Source organism: Lepidochelys kempii, chromosome 8, assembly GCF_965140265.1.
Source record: "Lepidochelys kempii isolate rLepKem1 chromosome 8, rLepKem1.hap2, whole genome shotgun sequence".
NCBI lineage: Eukaryota > Metazoa > Chordata > Testudines > Cheloniidae > Lepidochelys > Lepidochelys kempii.
In genome coordinates this window covers 45,929,052-45,941,522 of record NC_133263.1, presented here as the reverse complement: position 1 = coordinate 45,941,522, position 12,471 = coordinate 45,929,052, and the positions used below count along the sequence as shown (strand labels likewise).

The following is a 12,471-nucleotide window of genomic DNA, read 5'->3' as shown; positions in this document are numbered from 1 at the left end:
ACATAGTCTGTCTACTAGGGGTCGAGTACCTGCTTCAAAATGAATGCTCAAAGCCACATGAAGGTTGCATCAAAAAGGAAGCCGAAATACACAAAGCACAATGGAACTCATAAGTTGACGCAGACCTATCCCCCAGTCTCTCACATGAGGATCATTGACTTCAGAGGCGAGGTGAAAAAAGCATTGTAATGCCTGGATGTGTGGTGTCTGAAATCCAGTCTATTATGCATTTGTTTGGAGTTCTGTATTTCTCCTCCTTGGAATTTAACCCCAGCCTCTCCTAATTGGGCCCCTTCAATTTGTTCAGCATAATAGATTTCTTCTGAAGTGATTTGCTATCTTGATATTCATGATTTGATACTTTTCTATCTGTTCCACTCTCGATTTCTTACCCACAGTACCCCCTTTTCCTTATTCTTGTACACATGCTCTCTCTCTTCTGGAAAGATTGGCTGCCTTAAGCTGTTCACATACTTTTAAAATGTGCAGTTTTTTGTCGAACATAAATGCAGTCAGTGGCAGAACTTAGGGCTTGACTTCACTAGATGTTTTGACCTTCAATTAATAGATTGTACATGTACGGTAAGTTCTCCGAGCTAATCGTCAATCTAGTGTGGACACTCCTCCACCTGTTTGATCTAGGCTACATATGGTTGTTCTTCACCATAAACAGATCAAATTAATTAACTGATGGCAGTCAACTTTGGTCAACAGTGGCCAGCTTCATCACTAGTTCACTCGCTCAGATCATAAGGCACCTAAGGCATATGTACACACATTGAAGCCATGTTCAAATATACATGTTAAGCTGTGACAACACAGACCCCCCTCTGTCATAGAACTGTGTTCCAGAAGTTAAGCTTTCATGTTATGTGTTAAATTATATTTCTAACTCTTAGCATTGTGAAGAAACTTTTTCAGATGTTAACTGAGCTGTCTTCCTGAATATGCAGGCAGCTTGACACCATAGATGTGAACTTCCTCATTCATCTCAATGGGGTATTGACTCTGAAACCTAAACATTACAGTTCAAATGTCAACACTGTTGACTCTTTCACTACAGATCATTTTAGTAAAAACACGAATGTGCTCATTCCACAATCCCAAACCAGCTCCCAAAGCCTTCCACATGCCAAACGCCCCTACTGCCTTCTACACAAATGCCAAAACACCTAGCTACACGTCTGAAAACTTCCATGGTGCAGTCAATAAAAAAAACTTTGGTTTATCTACAATTTATAATCTGGGGACAGCATAAACTAAATTGAAATCAACATCAAAATAAATAATGCAAGGGCCCCTTGTTCTCATTGTGGTGTTCATTTTCATATTGAGTTCATTAGAAATTTTCATTGTTTAAATTTACCTGAAGCTTCTATAGAATTTTCAATCTGCCCCCTAGGATTTCTACAAAAACTCAGGGTGGAGGTATGGGGCTTGCTACAGGATTAAAGTCCAACTTGACACAGAATATGTGGTCTTCTATTCCTGTCTAGAGTCTCTAGCTGTAAAATTCAGATCCACTGCAGTTTCAAACTCCAGCGTGTTCAGTTCTGGTGGTTTAGAATCATAGAATCATAGAATATCAGGGTTGGAAGGGACCCCAGAAGGTCATCTAGTCCAACCCCCTGCTCAAAGCAGGACCAATTCCCAGTTAAATCATCCCAGCCAGGGCTTTGTCAAGCCTGACCTTAAAAACCTCTAAGGAAGGAGATTCTACCACCTCCCTAGGTAACGCATTCCAGTGTTTCACCACCCTCTTAGTGAAAAAGTTTTTCCTAATATCCAATCTAAACCTCCCCCACTGCAACTTGTTTTGGAACCAGTGTGATCTCTGATTTTTGTGAACATATTTTACTGAGCTTAAACCCTCTTCACTGCAAAGACATGCTTGAAGGATGAGCACAACACACTTCCAAAATTTTGTGCTAACTAAAATCGGAGCCAAAACAGTTAGACGTCAGTCAAATCCAAACTTTTTAGGTGTGGAGACTAATATTTCTTGCACAGTCTACTGTGTGCTTCACAACATATTCCAGAGAAGCTGTGCATGCAAAGAGCAGTTCATTCACTCTTCCTGCATGTAGTATTGTGGGCTATTTGAATCAGTCAGCCCTTTTAAAGACAGCAGATGTTGAAGAATGCAGTGGAGTCCAAGCAGCTATATTTCATTCTCCAAGGTTGTTTTTAAAGAGCAAGGCAGAAAGTATGGTGTGAATCATGGATGCAGTAGACAGAAAAATATTCTCAAATATTGTAATGAAACACAGTCCTTTTCCCACATTTCTTCCCGCTTTGCATTTCCCAGGCACATTGGTGGTACAAAACACTAGGCAAAGTTATCAGGAAGCCACAGCTGGCTTTGTTGTCCTTGGATGTCCCAAAGAGAGCCGTATTCAGCATGTCACTCTGTTGCCAAAAGGTTCATTATGTGGACCAAGTATCACAACAGGACAGACAACACCATCTCCATGTTTTTGATACACATTTACTGGGGTTTCCCTGAAGAAAGCTTAAGAATTCTTTCCCCGTGAGTCAGTAACCAAGTGATTTGTTTTTATATAAACTTTCCTTCAGCTGGTTAGAATTGGAACACAGTCTTCTCATCTTCTGCTCCTTTGGGGGCTGAGTGTTTCCTTTATTTCTTTAAATGATTGTTCTTGCAGCCAAGCAGGCTGGGTTGAACCAGGTGGTCTTTCTCCCCCCCCCCCCCTTTCTGGCTATAAAGTTTAAAAAATTAACAGCATAGCCAGCAGACGTCCATAGCGTTATACGGCATTCGTGCACAGTGCCATGCTCCAAGCGAGTGGCTTGCATTACTCTTTCAGTTCTGCACCTTCCCTGTTGGTTAAGCAGAATGTGCTTTACCTCGAGTCTAGTTAGTAAGGCAGTAGGATCACCCCATCCAGTATTTTACCATCTTGAAATTAAAAAATGTTGCTGCATTAATGTAAGATCTTCTCATGGCATAAAGGTTAATAATGATAAAGTACAGTGTTTCCGTAATGGAAATCACTAATACTGAAGAGACAAATGTATTCTCTGAAATATCCCTGAATCTTTTCCCATCCACTTTAAGTGGCTACAGCAGAGTCCTCGTGTTGCCAGCTGAGTGGTGTGGAGTCACTTTTAATTATCTTCTTCCACTGCTTTTGATTTCAAGCCCAACTGATGGCGCCAGGGGTTGAAACCACAATAAGATCTCCAGGCTAGCCCCTCGTACATCAAGCCACTTTGTCAGGTGGAATCTATATAGCTTGTTTCACTTCCACACAATGTTTTTTTGATTATATTTAACAATGCATTTTAGCCCAAGACAGGAGCTAAGTTAAAATCTAGGTGACTGTGTGTGCCTGTGGGTTTGAATTGCCAAGTTATGGCCACCAAACTTCTTTTCCATTCCCGGCCTTCACTTTGGATCTCTCCACTCTGTGTGCGCATGTACATAATTACATGTATGCACATCTGCGTAGGTAAAGTGTGCTATGTGTACATATTTCCTAAAACCCATAGCATTGTTTAAACCAATAACCGTGCACAGTTCATTGGGTCTTTTTCATAATCCTAGACTGGATTTCTTTATTTTTACAGGAAAGGAAAGGTTTAGTTGGAATGAAAATGTTCATTCTGCTGCATCATTAGTAACAGGCAAGCTTAAATTGAATCCTTTCCCATTTTTCATGTTAAAATAACTGTACTGTTAATCAAAAGCATGTAGGGTAACTTGCAGAGCCTGAAAGAGCTTGTCTGCGTGCCTGGAGCGAGAAAAAAAAAGAGAAAACCAGGTAACCAGGAAAAAAGAAAAAAAAGAATGTGTTTCAAAGAGGGAACCCAAAACCCCATACCGGACAAATGTGGCTGTTTAGCCAGAGATGCTGACTGATGTCATCTGGTAGAAAAGGATCAAGCAGATGTGACTCGAATATCGCCTTCTGTTAAAATATATTGGTTGCTCAAATAAAGATTTTCTCAGCTGTAATCTTTTGTATTTAGGGTCAAGTCCTGGTTTCCTTCGGTATCCAAAACTCATTGACTTCAGTGTTACCTTTTGGGGCTCCAGCAATCTGAAAATGGGATTCTATCTCCCCTACTTTTTTACCAAGAAGCTTTAATCAATAGGCTGCAAGAGGATGTCGATATCCAGCTCTTCAGTCAACCATTTACCCTCCCTTTTGTCAGCCTGCTCTACCTTTGCAGGTATCATGGGGGTAACACCCAACCTCTGTAGGATCGATAGTACAATCCAGAAGTAGAGGCCCTGCAACGGGGGAAGCACAGTAAGTGGGCTAGGAGTCCCCTTCTAGGCCACAGCTCTACCCTGATTTCATCTGGCTCCTCAGTTCAGCCTTCACTGATGTACAGAACATACGGAAGTTTCTCCATCTCACCCTGGTGAAGCTGGGCAGGCAGGAGTCTCTGGGCCAACGGGCCCATTTCTGACAAAGCGGGTTTCTTTCAAAAGGCTACGTTTGTCTTCTCCCTTCCCCTTGGCCAAGCAGGCGCCAGGTGCATGGAAGTTAATAGAGACGTGGGCAGGAACTTTCAATGCATACCCAGTAAACAGCTTCACCACTTCCCCCACAAATACAATTTCCATCCTAAGAGGGCAGCAGGCTCTGAGGCAAGGAAGTGTGTGTTGGATGCAGACAAGGACCCTTTGGAGGAGGAGGGGAAACAGCCATCTACAACATCCATGTTGTAAGTGTGCAACTCCCTGTAGAGGGCTTTCCATCTCTGGTGGACTCACTGTCTACAGTGCTGCATCTCATGGAGGCTAGCCAGAATGTCAAGCCCTTATAACAATAAGACTTTGTCCAGAAACTGGGTACCTGTTGTTCTGATCCATCTGGGTACTAGGAATTCTTCAGGAGCCTTGGGACAAGCCGAATGAACAACATGCCATCTCCAAGGCATCGATTTTATAGCCTGCCCTAACTGGGCTTTGAGACTTGGCGATATATACCAATAGTCACTTCAGCTATGAAATGTTCCTTGCCACCTTTAGAGGACATTGTCATGACTCAAGGTCTCAAACCCAGGTCTGCACAGGGTTCATGAGAACAACCATGCTCCAGCCCTCTTACCTGGCAGCCTGCTGACAATGGCTTACCTGGGACCCATGAAGCCCAGCCCTAGTGTTAGGCTCTGCCCCTGAGATCCGATTGGTGAAGCCCTGGAGCAGCTGATTAGCCCACTAGCCCTACTTAAGTCAGCAGCAGGAATAGGAAGCTGTCTGAACAACTGAGCTCCATCCTTCTTTGGACTGTATGCCCTGTGCACCCACGTCCTGACCCAGTTTGACTCCTGGCATCTAACTTGTGGTTCTGTTTGTTTCCTGCCTTGACCTCCTAGTATCCTGACCTGGCCTGATTCTGGTTCCTGACTTGTGATTCTGATCTCCAGTTTGTCTCCAGCTGTTTCTGATCTCCCAGTATCGTGACCCAGCTGATGCCTGACTGCTGACTTGTGACTGCGGACTCTGCCTCTGACTACTAGGTCTGGCTGCCCAGGACCTGGCTTTGACAGCTATTTAGCCCATGTATCTGCAAGCTGAAGTCCAGCTTTGACAGAGAATATACAAGTCCACAATGTGAGGCGAAGTTGTGTGTCTGAGTCCAGAGAGTATTGGGTAGAAATACCCATTGCTTTCATGTGATGTGAAATATTAAATTACTGATTAGAAAACCTACTTCCCATTTTATGCCTTGCCAGCCCCTTCCTCATCAGAACACTAGTAGTACCGAGAAATGGGTCCATTAAACCTTTCCTTGCCCATTTTAAATGTGAAAAATCCATAACTCTTGCATTGTTTGCATAAAATCCCTTTGTTCACCATGATTTATAGTCCACTTACTGTGTCCAGTAAAAGTTCAATCCAATGGACAAAATGCCTTTGATGCCAGACATTCTAAAGCACTGTGCAGAAATGAAAACTAATAGTCATACGTCTGGGAGGACAGGAATGTTTTCAATTTACTTTTAAACAAATGACTTTATTGTGCCAATCTCTCTTGGGAGTAAATTCCACAGCCAAGGTTCCCCATTAGAAAAAGCTTTTGTACCTGCTGACTGCTGTCTATACCTGGAGAAAATAAATTTGTCTCAGGAAACTGAGCGAATAGGACAGACTGGGCCCATAGCTGGACCATTGACCTCAATGAGAGTTTTGCCAAGGGCTTCATTGAAGGAAGAATTGGATGCAGTAGTGCAGGGTGTAGCTAAAGCACATGAGGGGTGATTTCTGGTGCTGAGCAGATTCTGAGTATTCTGTACTTCTGAAAATCAGACCCATGATGAGCATCTTGGAGACCAGCTTTAGGCCTGGGTTTGCTGCTTATGAAGTAGAAATGGGCCTGATCCAATGCCTGCTGAAGTCCATAGAAAGATTCCTATTAACTTCTGTCGGAGTTGGATCAGGCCTACATCCTGACAGTAACAAGTCTCAAAACACTGGGGGAGGTTTGTCGTGCCATAGGAATGACGTTGGACTACTGCCAACTTTACCACTTTGAGCAGAAGATTCAAAGAGATGTGTTCTGACTTAGTTGTTTCACAATAATTATATTAAAGAAAATTAAGGAAGCTGCAGCCTGTTTAACATCATTCAAAGCAGGAGACTCCACCTGGACATTAGATAACTGGATCTTTTTCTTCCAATTTTGCATGATCAGTGTATGAGGAAAACGTGATTTCTCACTAAATCAAAAGCACTGATTTCCCTCTTCTAAGGTTCTACTCTGGATTGCTAGCTTTTGCTATGTGTGTGTTGCCTTGTTTTCCACACATAATTGGGCCTCTGTTTTGTTTTTATAAACCCATAAAGAAAATAATCAGAAAGTTGTTTGAATTTAGTTTTGGCCAGTTATGTAATACCCACTCCAACCAGCTTACACTAAATGATGGATATGTTTCATGTTCAGAGGTGACCATACATACAGGCTAAATGGGCAGCTGCACAGGAACCCAAATTCAAAATAGATTGTGCTGTAAACGTAGTCAGTGCTTTATAATGAAATTGTTATCGCTGCTCAAGCCTGAGCTACACCAGACCTCTAAGGTACTAGTCAGCATGCCAGGTGTGCTGTGATTTAGAGGCCAGCACTCCAGGCGGTTCAGCTGCCAGGCCCTGAAGGCGCTACTGCTGGTGGGTCTGAATAACCACTCAGACGCTTGGCTAAAGTGAAAGGGGATTTTACTGCGGCTGGCAGGAAAGGGATATGTTACAAATATCTTAGGTGCAGAGGCTTAACAGGTACAGCTCAAAGTAAAACAATACCCATTCTTATTTGGGCTCATGGGGGGGGAGGGGCAGTCCAAATGAGGGTTGGGGCTCATCAGGCCTCATGCCTGGGGTGCTCTCTCCAGTCCAGTCTCTATTCAAAGCAAATAGAAACATGTAGGTTTCCAGGATCAGTTAGTGATGTCACCCATATGGGCCCCTCTGTACTGGCTCTCTGCCCAGTCACTGCTGCTTCACCGCAAGTCCTGCACAGATCTGCTCCCAGTTGCAAAATCTGGCAGTTGCATTCTGATCCACATGCAGTTCTGTGACTTCTGCTGCAGCCTGCTCTGTGTGCAATTCCTGGTTCTCCCTGACCCCAGCTTCCTGGCTACTCCTCTCTTGCCATGACACCAGTACTTCCCAAAAGTGCCTAGTCACTTTCTGGGACAGGTCTTTCCATAGAGCTTCTGGCGCTGTAGTGTGAGGACATACCTTTCTGCGTGAAGTTTTGTTGCCTGGTTATGGATGCTGTTCTTACTATTGATCTCTACTGCTTCTTTGGCTTCCCCAGCTCATATTCATCATCATCCAAATCCTGTCCTGGGATAGCATCATCATCAGCTTCTTGCTCAGAGAAGCTCTCATGCTCTTCAGAATAGTTATCGGGGGACTTGATTTTCTGTCAGGGCTGTATGATCTTTGTGGTCTGTTGGATGACTAGACAGTGAAAAGATCCAGATCTCTGCTACTATGGCCATGGCTTCTTTGATGTTATTAAAAAGGTTCACATAACCCCCTCCTCCTACCTGGGGAGGGGTTGATGGGAATGGTAGTTCCCTGCTTAGCAGATTAATCACAATAAATACAAAAGGGCAATGGGACAACCATGAGTCTGTTCTAACTCTCAGGGTGGTTAAGCTCTGGAATATTCTTCCAAGGAAGGGTGTGGAATCCCTATCACTGGAGCGTTTTAAGAACAGGTTGGACAAGCACCTGCTAGGGATGGTCTAGGGTTACTGGGTCCTGCCTCAGCTCAGGGGGCTGGACTTGATGACCTCTTAAGGTCCCTTCCAGTCCTACATTCCTGTGATTCTATGGTTGTTCACCAACAAGCAGCTCCTGAACCATTTGTCTTCCTCCTCTGGGTAGTTTTCACCAACTCAGTCCTCCCTCTTTCAAAAGAGCATACTTGTTACTATTCACTGCTATGTGATGGCTTCCCGAGCTCGCCACGGATCCTTTAAACTGTGTTTTGATTAAACCATCAAAATAATTGTAGGCTGCATGGCCATCCCTCCTGGTCAATCTCTGAGGGAGGCCACGCCTCCTCACTGGCACGTACCTATGAAGGTGACCTCAAAGGGGGGAATTAGCTTCACTTAGTGCTCCGGACGGGCAGAACAGTTCAGCAGTCTATGAGCCCTAGGCCCAGTCAGGGTGGTGCGTAAGCTCTGGCCTGCAATCAGGGCAGGGCAGTTAAGCAGTCTATGAGCCCCAGTAGGGGTGAGCACCATAAAGCATAAAGGCTCAGGTAAGGGTGAGCACCAAGTGAGTCTCTGCCTGCGAAGCACCGGCCTCCTGGCCTAAGGAGCAGGAGTACTGCCACCCCAGGGGTGGGGTGACAGGGGGGACGCAGGCCCACCCAATTCCACCTCATCCCAGCCCACGCCCTAAGAATGGTGGAGAGGTCCACCACTGGGTCAGCAGGAATTCACCTGCAACACGCTGACCTTGTGTCAGGCCAGTTCCCAACCAGACTGTTGCCTGGTTTCCCTGGGCTGCTTCCTACTCTCCCCCAGAGTGTATACCTGTGTCTGTCATCTTGGGGAGCTCTGGCCAGCCCGCAGGCGGAAGCCCCAGCAACTCCTCAGTGTCTTGGTCAATCAGCAGCCCAGGAAGATCCAGCCAGTGCTCGGCATCTTGGTCAGCCAGCAGTCCTAGGAGTCCTGGCAGTTCCTCTACATGCTCCAGCAGCAGGCAGGCTGCATCTGTCTCCTGTGGTGGCTCCAGCCCAACTGAGCTGCAGGGCCTGCCTTTTGTACTTCTCCTTCTTGCCCCGCCCTTCCTTTTCTGGTTGGGTGGACGTGGCGCTCCTGATTCAGCCCACCAGGGGGCATGTTGTGGTCCCTATCTGTCACTCTGAGGGAGGCCATGCCTCTTCACTACAACAACTGATGCAAACGATCCTGAAATGCGCTTGGTTCCTTAAGACCCCCTCTGTTGATGACTGAGCAGAAAGAGGGAGACGCTTCAAATCAAAGGAACGACACTGGCAGGGAGGCTTAGGGGGTGCACAAGGAAGTTGGGAAGGTTTTGAGGAAGGCATCAGGAAGTGACGTGTGAGACACTGAATTACATTTCCATTAGTGTTATAGGGAGTACTGTCCAGTTCATTGCTTATTTTGTACTTTCTTTTTTTGACAAAAACTATATTCATCATAAAGAGAGCATGGGGTCATCGCTATTTATTTACAAAGAGAGAATAGTTAAGTAGTGCCACTTACCCAGCACGGGATGGGAATAAACCAGGACAGTGTGTACCAACTGGCTGACTGTGCATGCCTCAGGATTGTTGTGAAGCTGACAGTGGGAAGGCTAAATGCTTTCTGCCCTGGGAACTAGAGTGTTAATGCACACCTGGATGTGCCTTATTGCTGTTAGGGTGCGAATCATTCATCTAAAAATTAATTTTAAAAAAGTCTAAAAATTTAATTTTGGAGGCCACGGTGTGTATCAATCCACTGTGAAAAAGAGTTCCAATAGAAGGCTGAGGAAATAATAGGGAAGTGTTGCTCTGGGGCCAGCTGGGCTGAACTAATTGGCCTGCAGGCCACCTGGCATCTATGTGGATCCCAGGGAATCAGCGGGAAACCAATGCCATCCATCCTTTCCCAGCAGCTCAGCTCCAGTGGACTTCCCACAGGCAGTAAGAAAATGCCCAGGTGAGCTTTTTGAATGGGGATCCCCACCGCAAAGGGGAGAGAGAAGGCAGTGGCAAGTTAATACTGCCTGGGATTGTATTAACTTTCCGTGCTGGATGAGGCTGGGGAGACTGCATTCTGTCTCTGAGGAGCCCCCCCTTTATCCCTAACCCACTCACTTCCTGACTGTCTGGAGCTTCAGGTCCTGAGACCCGTGAAGTGTCCTGGGGAATGAGAAGGAAATGTGGGGGGCGGGAGGGGAAGGCTGCCATTGAGGCATCTCACCCCCTTCTTCCTCCCACCACTTCTGAGCAGGGTATGTGCGATCATTGCTTGAAGGGTATTCTCCTGGGGGCCCCCAGTTTGGCAGACACACTTTGCAAACATTGTCTCTGAAGCCAAAGGGTGTCTGAAAAGTATAGATTTTTGACTCTGTATATAATCTTAATAAGCAAGACAATAAATTCAGAGATTTTGACTTCTAAGTGTTTGAGTGTTTAAAAATAGCTGACCCATCTTTATTTTATCACTTCATATATTCTGACATGACCTTGGAGCCTGTTCTCATCCCATTTAACAGGGGAACATTGTAATCAAGAATCAGTTTGGAAATGGTGTTCCCCCTCAGTCTAAGGCAGAACAAAGCTTGGTGGATTTTGTAGATGATAAACAATTAATTGGCTAAAATTAGCAATAAAAAAGGGAGCTCCACCTCTTTTCCCCACTGAGCTTTATACCACAAAGACTTCATGTTTTTCACTCGTGACAGAGGCCTTTGAAAACCTTGAAAGCATATTATGCATGTGTCAGTTTGGCTCAGCAAGTAATACTCTCACCTCTAGGCCAAGAGGCCATGGGTTCAAGTTCCATGCCCAGACTTGGATAGATGCCCAGGGCTGCGCTGTTTAGACATTCAGTCCTTTGGATGAAATGGTAAACCAATGGCTTTCCTGCCCGTTCCTAATGCTTGCCCATGTGGCCATTAACTCTCTGAACAGAGCGGGCGATAACCTTCGTGTTCTGGCCAACTTTCCCTCTCTTGATGAATTACATTCTAATCCCCAAGGCAGTGTGTGAGCTATTGCTCTGTGTATAAAGGGCGTTTGTCTGTGCAGTCATTGTGCTGCCAGAACTGAACTCCTTGTTTGTACAGTGCTGGGCAAGAGCTGCAGAAGGAGAGTCTATCAAGTCAAATGAATCTGTTCTTTATTGTACCTTTGCTACTGACTGGTAATGGAAGGAAAGAGTTATCAAAATGCGAAATTGAAAATGTTACAGACCATTAAAAACAGCTAATTTGTAAATACATCCTGCTACCAAAGGGCTAGATGAGGGCTGATATAACTTGTGCTAGGGGACCAGCCCTCCTCACAGCAGCATGAAAATCAGGTGATCTTGAGTACAATGGTGAACTATATACCCCTTTTGCAAACATTGCCCTGCTGCCCACACACCATTTGCACTGTGTTTCTGCGGGAACTCGGTATGTGCCACCAAGCTGAGATATCATGTAACTGTTTCAAGTTGAATGGAGACCAGAGTGAATTAAATTGGAGACCTTCTATGTGAAAACTTGCATGTGGCATCGCAATGTACAGTTCCTGTTATGTTCTTGTATACTACCAGGGCATGTGCATTTTCAGCGCTCCTGCTTTCTCTTAAATATAACTTGTTTACATTTTGCTTTGAAAACAGTGATTTTTTTTTCAATTTTGTACTGGCTGAGAAATAAATTTCTATCAGTAAGGCAAACACCGTTCTACCTGGATTCTGAAGTGGAAAACAGCACCACAGAGAGTAATCTCCCTGAGGGGTTAGGGCATTAGCCTAAAAGATAAGATACCTCAATTCAAGTCCCTGATCCATCACGGGCTTCCTGGGTGACCTTGGGCAAGTCAGTTGGCCATTCTGTGCCTCAGGTCCCTATCTGTACAATGGGCACCATAGCACTGCCCTTCCTCCCAGGGGGGTTGTGAGGATAAAAGCATGAGATTGTGAGGCACTCAGATACTATGGTGGTAGGGGCCATAGAAGTACCTTAGGTAGACAGCTGTCCAGTTCTTTATTCACCCACAGTCCAGCCTTGGGGTATGAGGTTCTCCCCAAGTCCAACCATTTCTGAAGGGCCCAGGCTGCCTTGTGTCCGATTTTTGTGCTTCCCATGGCTTCCTGTGGTCATGCTCTCTTACTTGAGGAAGTTCTGAAGTATGTGAGATTTTAAGATCTCCGCTTTTCTAGGTTCGGCAGAGACGGCCGTAGCAAGTTGCACCCAGGACAATATCAGCACTGAGGGGAATGCAAGATGGGTTTCAGGCCTGGAGGAGGATA

The 12,471-nt window shown here is 45.2% G+C and overlaps 1 protein-coding gene across 7 annotated transcripts in view; it reads left to right on the top strand.

Moving 5' to 3' along the window:
- The window catches only part of DNM3 (dynamin 3), a 298,280-nt gene that overhangs the window by 232,643 nt on the left and 53,166 nt on the right, over window positions 1–12,471 (top strand). The window lies entirely within an intron of this gene.